At 29.3% G+C, this 8,937-nt stretch overlaps 1 long non-coding RNA gene across 1 annotated transcript; it reads left to right on the plus strand.

The window, feature by feature from the left end:
- The first annotated feature begins 447 nt into the window (after nucleotides 1-447).
- Nucleotides 448-1,788, plus strand: LOC140184290 (uncharacterized). The gene is made up of 3 exons (XR_011880715.1): nucleotides 448-1,415; nucleotides 1,506-1,560; nucleotides 1,648-1,788. It is a non-coding gene; the product is annotated as an uncharacterized lncRNA (long non-coding RNA).
- Nucleotides 1,789-8,937: the final 7,149 nt, after the last annotated feature.

An 8,937-nucleotide genomic window follows, 5' to 3' on the forward strand; every position in this document is an offset into this window, starting at 1 on the left:
TCTCTCTCTTCGCTGGCATAGAAGAAACCCTATCAGCCTCTCTCTCTCTCCCAGATAGCCAGCAGCAGCCGCCAACGGCTAGCGCCGCCATCAACGACGAACTCTTCTCCTCAGCCAGCGTTAAGTCCCATCGTCGCGAGCATCTTCTCGGAGCTGTTGTTAGCGTCGCCGCCTCTGTCCTTGTCGTCGTCGGCCACCCTGAAATCCTCTCTCTCTCTCTCTCTCTCTCTCTCTCTCTCTCTCTCTCTCTCTCTCTCTCTCACACACACACACACACACACACACACACATCAAGTCTCTGTTTTTGACCCCCTTTATGTCTGAGCTCTCTTTTATTTGGTTTTTTAATTTCTGATTCTGAGTCTATTAATTTCTGCTTATTTTGAGTTACTGAATTTCTGAGTTTGTAAGCCTCAATCTATACATTGCTTTAGTTTTATTTTTGGGAGTTAATTGTTATTTTTTTAGATTTAATTATGCTGACTATTGCATGTTGTTTTTTCTGGGTTAATTGTTGGTTTTTTATTGCTACTTTCTGGATTTAATTTCTGTTGATTGCTGTCTTCTTCTTTTTAATTTTTTTTATTTTGTTAATTATATGAATTAATCAATTTTTGTAATTCTAATTCTGTAAGTTTTAAATTATACTTTTATTCTGTTTTTAATTTGTTACTGCAGTTTGATTTCATACTTCATAGTCAGTTTGTTTGTAAATTCAGTAGTTAGCACTATGATTCTTTTGCAAATTCAATAGTTAGTGGTTATTACTAATTTGTTGGTTAGTTTTGATTATTAGATTACAAATCCTAAGTTGCTTTTATTTGACTTGCTACTGTGATTCTGAGTTTTGGATAGTTTTGATTATTAGTGGTTATTACTGTGATTCTGAGTTACTTTTTTTTATTTTTTTATTTTTTGAGTTGCTATTTTCTTGAAGCACTTAATTATGATTATGATTTTTTATTATTAGTGTCTTTGTATAGTTGAAAACTGTAAAACCCGGTTAATTAACGGCTAATTAACCCATAAATGAGAATTTATTCTAGAAAGCCTAAAATGTGATTTTTATGGCTAAATGTGATAGAGGAGATCGAGACGAGAATTTTGGTACCAATTTTATAGAAATCGGACCAAGATTGGACCGAACGGGCCAAACCGGGCCAACCGGACCCAAAGTGGGCCCTTGGCCCAACATAACTAAACCAAAACCCTAGTTTTCAGCACTCTCTCTCCTCACAACACACTCAAACACGCTAAAATGGTGGAGAGGAAGGGAAGAACACTCTTTCAACTTCTTTCTCTCACTTGATCTTCAAACCACCATAACTTTTGATCTAGAGCTCCGATTGTCGCTCCGTTTGCGGCCACGCATTCACCGCGAAGAGCTCTACAAAACCCATACAATCAATCTTGAGGTAAGCCACGTGTTTCTGTTCGAAATCCAAGCCCTTATTTTCGAGTTTCATGGGTGAAATGTTGAGATTTTGGGTTCTTTGATGTTATAGGACCTAACTCTCTTGAAGGAGAAGGTTAATCTTGTCTCCTTGAACCTTGGGTGTGGTAAGATTCTCAACCCTAGTGTATTTTGTTGTTTTATGATGTTTGGGTTTTGAGATGTTGTGTATGGGTATGATGATTGTGGCTTAGTTGTGTATATGTGAATATTGGAGCTTGATTGGTGATTTTGAAAAGCTTGGAGAGGGTTTGGTGGTGAAAAATCTGTTCTTGGAGGTGTTGAGGCCTTGAGAGCTTGTGGATAAGTGATTTGGAAGTGCTCCGGTGGAGCTTGGGAAGATCGGCTAAGGTATGGTTTCGGTTTCCCGTATCTAATATGTAATGTGGTAGGAAATACTTAGGCTAGAGGCCCTAAGATAGGCATTGAAATGTTGATGTTGTTGAATGATTGAGATATATGATGTGGTCATATATGTGATGATGATTAATGATGCCTTGATGGTATGATGTATGAGAAATATGCATGTTGTGATATATGCTTGATGATTGGTTATGGTTGAATTGTGGGTTGAACCATGTTGATGGTGAGTATGATATTGATTGTGTACAATGATGATTTATTGGATTTGGTATTGTTGAGAATATAAGTCAATATGTTGTTGAGAATTGGCATGAGGAAGAGTCTATGATATGTCAATATGTTTGAGTTTGAGCCACTTGGGTGAAGTGGGTTAAAATGATGAGATAGTGATTTTGTAAATTGTGGTAAAGTGTCAATGTGTGAGTTGAGGAGGCTTGATATTGAAATTGATATATTTTGATTGATTTCAAAGAAAAGGGATGAAAATGGCATGTTTTGATTGATTTTGAAAAGAGTTGGAAATGGCTTGTTTGCAAATGGCACTTTGTGGTTTTATGAAAAACATGGTTTTTGGGCATACTTTGGTGGGACATAACTTGGACTACGGATCTCTGTTTTGTGCCAAATCTATTTAGAAATGAAATTGGATCCGGGATGTCCATGCCGTTCGAAGAACGGGTGAAAAACGATTTAAAATGAGAAAGTTATGTCCGTTGGAAGATTGGGGTTCAAATTGGTAAATTCTGCAGCTTTTAACTTAGAAAATTTTTAGCAGAATGACCCCTTGCGCGTGGGCGCACTTGGTGCGTGCGCGCCGTTCCTCCCGAAAATGCCATCCACGCGTGCGCGTGATGTGCGCGGGCGCGCCGATTGTACTGCACCCAATGCCCAGCCATTTTCCAGAGAGTTATGCCAGAACTGTGCTAGTGTTGTGCCTGGGGCACGAGAACACCCACGCGTACGCGCCGATTGGCAAATTTTTAATCCACGCGTTAGCGTGCATGACGCTTGCGCGTCGATGAGTTTTTGAGGCCACCCACGCGTGCGCGTGGAGTGTGCGTACGCGTGGACCTGTTTTCATCCCAAAGTTGATTTTTGAGTTTTAAAAGCCAAATTTCATACTTCTAAGCCTCCGATCTCACCACTTATATCTTAAATCAATATGACATGCCTAGCTATTAAAAAGGGGCTAAAGAATGAGGTAACTTGCGAGTGAAGCAAGGGAAAGATGAATGATCATTGGGGATCAAGCATGATTATGTGAGATGCGGAGGATGGTGGTGGAAGTGCTGGTTATGCCATTGGCCGAAGGGCCGTAATTGTTTATATATTGGCTGGTTCTGGACTGAACCATGAGCCGGAATAGCTGTGTATGCTATGAATATTGGCTGGTTATGGATTTAACCGTGAGCCGGAATGGCTGATATGGATGTTGATCCATGGATGAGAATTCATGCATGTTTATGCTGAATTATTGATAATTGTGATTTGCACTTCCACTATCGGAGATACGAGTTTCCCTGGGTAGTAGCAGTGGCTAGCCACCACGTGCTCCAGGTTGAGACTTGATACTCTTTTGACCCTATGTCATAAGTGTGGCCGGGCACTGTGAAAGACCCGGATGAGCTCGCCCCCGTAAATATTCACCAGTGAAGGTGATGGATATAGATCATGATTATGATCAAGTTTATGACGAGTATAACTCGAGTTGGGGATGCGTGACAGAGGGACAGTCCAATGGTTAGCTACCAGGACTTGTCGGGTTGGCTCTATAACCGACAGATGATATCATCAGCCACTAGGGACAGGCATTCATCATATGCATACTATACGAATTGTTTGAGATTGCCTAATTGACTGCATATTACTTGCTAATTGTCTAAATGCCTTAATTGTTCCTATTTGTATACTCCTTGTTTGATATAACTGTGTTTGCTACATTATACTCCTGCTGGTGGTTGGGAGGTCTGAAGGAATTGGAAAGGGAAGTATTAGTTAGACTGAAGTATCTTTAGTCAGATGCCCTTTATGGTTTAGCTTGTTTATAAGCTTTGATATTATCTGAAGAAAGTTCTAGGATTGCCTTTGGCTTTCCTCCATTACTATGTATTATATATGTGGAAGCTGTTACCATGCTGGGGACCTCTGGTTCTCACCCATGCGGATTTTGTGGTTTTTAGATGCAGGACGTGAGGTGTCCCGCTGATGCATGCTGGAGACTTCTAGATTTGCGAAGATCCTTTGTTCTCGGGGCTATATTTTGGTTTATACGTTCTGTTTAGATACTTTTATCTCCATTAAATAATACAAACTGTGATGACTCCTCTTATGGGAGATTTTGGAGAATAGGTCTTATGTATTTGTGTCCCTTTGGGTTTCCTTAGGGGTTGTCCTTATTTTATCATATGTATATATTGCTATGCTCGGACCGGTTATCTTCGCAGCCGGATCTTGAGTCTTGATATCCCTGTTTTTGACACTCCTTTGTATATATATGATCTCGCGTTGGTTTATCCTTATTCGTTACGTTGTCGATCGGAGTGTTGCGCTTTAGAGTTGCGATGGTTTTTGTTTACCCCTTTTTCTACAAAGGCTCCTAGTTATAATCAATCATTCCTACTACTATATGTACTAAATTTTTATTTTAGAGGTCGTAATACCTTGCCATCTCTAAATTATGACTTAAGCATAAGACTCTGTATGGTAGGGTGTTACAAAAACTTGTTTGTCAATGTTGTTTGTTGTTTGATTTGATGGTAGCTAGAACATTATGTATTTGTTATTTAAATGTGTTTTGATCTATTTAGTTATAAATTTTGATATTTTAGTTATAAATTTTTATGTTTATAATTATTTATGAATTTTTATTGATAAATTATAGCTAACTTATTATGTAAAATTGTGAAATTTTAAATTTTATTAAGTTAGAAATGATTAAATTTAAATATTTAAAATTATATATTAAATTTTAATAATTTTATTTAATATTTAATTAAACCAATTGACCCGGTTAAACTATTAAACCAATAAACTAATCACCTTATCGATTTATTGACCGATCCGGTTCTCGCAACCTTATTCTTAACCTAAATTGAATGATATATTTCTATAATTTGATTCTCCTAATATTCTAGACCTATTCAAGTGACATCATTCATTCATGAATGAAAAATATTATTTACATGATATATTAAAGAAAAATTAATACTTTTTCGACAATATTTACATCTTTTACATAATAAATTCTAATTATAAATAAAGTTAAATAATTGTAAATACTATTTTAAAAAATATACAAATATTTATATGACTCGAATGATATGCATGAATGCATATAATTTATTATACTACCGGTAGCTTCTATATATATACACTTTTTCAAGTTCAAGTAGATGAGAAGAATGGCTATGAACATGAGTTTATCACTTTATTGCTAAGTGCAATTTATAGCAAGCTAAGCATTTAGAAGAGAGCCAGGCCACCTGTTCAATATGCATTGCATGGCCATGTGATGAGGTTTAATTGCTGCAGCCATATTAAGGCTTGTTTGATAAAAAAATTTAAAGAAGTAGTACAATTATTTATTTGATGTTTGATAAATAAAAAAATTTATATGTTTATATTTATAATTTTAAAAAAAAGTATTTTTAAAAATATTTAAAGTAAAATTTTTAAAATAAATTTATATTTATTAAAATTAAAAAATTTAATGTAACTTTATAATTAATTAATTTTTAAATTTAACTATTATGTTATATATTTATTATAGTTTTTCATTTTAAAAATTATTTTATTAAACATAATTATTATTGTTTGTATTTATTAAAATTATTTTTAATTTAATTTATCAAATACATATATTACAAATTCAGAAAATCTATCTTTTAAAGTTTAACTTTCTTAAGTTATTTTTAAAAAATAAAAATTTTATTAAATTAAGTCTAAGTAAAAAATTAACTACTTTGTACCTTTAATTTATATTTATTAATCATAAAAATTCGGCAAACATAAAAACAAATAAAGAGAATAATATTTCTTCTCTTGTGAAATATTTTAATAATATTTCTCTTTTTTATTTATAAAATATATACTTTTTTTAGTATGATTAAAATATATAATATACAGACTTTAATCTATTTAATTAAAATATTTTTTATCATTATTATAATTGTAAATATAAATTAGTGATAATTTTTTATTAATTATTTAAATAATATATATATATTATTAATGTAATAACTTTTATTTATTTTAAATATATTATCATTAATCATCAAATACATAAAAAATTAAATAAAAGTTTTTTAACAATTTAAAATAAATAAATATATATTTTATATTATGATTATTATTATTTGAATCAACTAAATAATTATCATTAATATATATATAATCACTATTAAATAATATTTTAGTTAAATAGACTAATATATATATTATTTTAATTTTATAGAAGAAAAGAATATATATATATATATATTTTATGGATTTTTTATTTTTATCGATTAAAGAAATATAATAATTATCAAAATAAATAATTTTAAAAATATTTACTGAAATAAATATCCTTTCTTATCTCGTTTATACGGTATACGAGATAATTTTGTATGTATCTCGTTTACAGTATAAACGAGATAAGAGAGGTGTATGTGATATGTGTTTATCTCGTTTACACCGTAAAGGAGATACATGTATTTTGTTTTAAAAAATTTTTGAAAATAATAAAAAAATTAATAATGTCAATAATCTAAATTTTTGGCATGCAAATAGCACATAAAAAAGTTGGTAGAAGAGATTAAAATGGATATATTTAATCAATTTTAGTCTATTTTAAATAATAAGGATTAACACGTTGGTGAAGAAATTTAGTCTATTTTTAAAACGCACTTTTTTCTTCACCAACGTATTTGCCAAACACACCCTAAACTGTCCACTATTAATACGGTTACTTCTTTTCTAATTACCTACTATTTAAAAATTTAAAATATAATTTAAATATACATAATTTATTTAATGATCCAGCTAATGCATGTCACTGCTCTATTGATATATAATATGAAATTTTTTTATTTAAATTATATTTCAAATTTTTATGTATTCCTATGCAACAAATAAAATTTTTATGTACTCCTATGTCCTTTTACTTTTTGTACGTGATACATTAAAATTTTATTTATTGCATGGAAATACATAAAAATTTAAAATATAATTTAAGTAAAAAAGATTTCATATTATATATAAATAGAATAGTGACATGCATTAATTGGGTCATTAAATAAATTACGTGCATTTAAATTATATTTTAAATTTTTAAACAGTGGATAGTTAGAAAAGAGGTAATAGTGGACAATTTAATGGTTTTCAAGTCAACGTGTTAATCTTTATCATTTAAAATGGACTAAAATTGATCAAATATATCCATTTTAATCTCTTTTACCAATTTTTTATGTACTATTTGCATGTTAAAAGTTTAGATTATTGATATTATTAATTTTTTATTATTTTTTTATTTTTTTTAAAAATACATATATCTCGTTTACACTATAAACAAGATAAATACGTGTTGCATACACCTCTCTTATCTTATTTATACTGTAAATGAAATACATGCAAAATTATTTTGTTTACGGTGTAAACAAGATAAGAGAGGAGCATTTATTTCGGTAAATATTTTTAAAATTATTTATTTTGATAATTATTATATTTATTTAATTTATAAAAATAAAAAATTCTATATTTTATAAATAAAAAATATTATTATTTAAATATCTGAACAAAAAATGATTTTCTCAAAATAAAAATTGCATAAAGCATATCGTCACACTGTAGAGCGACTCTTGGTCCTAATCCCAACGGCAATCCCATGTGTTTTATGAAGTAATTAACTCTATATACCTAACACATTTATGACATACATTCATTTAATTAAGTTCAGATTTCAATTCCTATCTTGTAAGCCTGTATGATCCCCTGTGTATATCATTTGTTGGTAAATTGAAAACAAATGCTTTCTAATTATTAAATTGCTAACAAAAAAACAAGTTTTTATAAATAACACACAAATAATTTATATATTTGGCAAATATATTGTTTATTTGATCTAAAATTTTATAAAAATATTTAGATAATTATTTAAAAAGTAGTATATGCAAGAAACAAAACCAAAATATGATTTTTAGATATATTTTTATTTTTAAAAAACATTTTGATCATTTAAAAAATTAAAAAAATTCATTTATCATAAAATTACTAAATTTTAAAGATAAAAATATCGTATTTTTAATTATATATATAAAAAATTACATTAAAATCTAATCATAAAGTTCTTTTGAGAATATACATTTAAGATTAATTATTATTTTGATACCCGAAAGATTAAACTGCTAACAAAAAAATCCCTAAAAAATGTTATCGCCAAAGTAGTAGTCACTGAATGGTTTGAGAATACGACTAAAAGAATTAATAAATATTATATTTTTATACGTAACAAACAAACTTTTATATTTAGCAAACAGTTTATCCATTAAATCTAAATATTTGTGGCAACATTTGAATAAATATTCAGGTGTATAAAAAATATGATCAATCACAATAATTTTTTTTTAAAAAATCACTTTATAAAAAATTACCAAATTTTAAGGATGAAAATATCTTATTTTTAATAATGATAACAAAAATTTATATCAAAATTTGATATCTAAAGTCATTTTTTAAAATATATATTTAATATTTATTTTTTTACGTGTTTTTAAATCTTTCGGATGTTTATTTATTAGAATTTTTTATTTTAATAAATTAAATAAATGTAATAATTATCAAAATAAATAATTTAAAAAATTATTACTGAAATTCGTTCTTGGTCTTATCTCATTTACACTATAAACGAGGTAATTTTGCACGTATCTCGTTTATTGTGTAAACGAGAGAAGACAGGTAAATGCGATACATATATACAGTGGCAGAGTTTGAACCAAAATTTTGGGGGGCCGAAAATTTAACATAAAAATTTAATAATAATAATATTTATATCAAAATAAAATTTATAAATATAATTATTCTTTAAGTTTGTTACTAAAAAGATAATAAATAAATAATTCTACAGATAAAAAATATAAAATAGT

This window comes from Arachis hypogaea, chromosome 4 (genome assembly GCF_003086295.3).
Source record: "Arachis hypogaea cultivar Tifrunner chromosome 4, arahy.Tifrunner.gnm2.J5K5, whole genome shotgun sequence".
Classification (NCBI taxonomy): domain Eukaryota; kingdom Viridiplantae; phylum Streptophyta; class Magnoliopsida; order Fabales; family Fabaceae; genus Arachis; species Arachis hypogaea.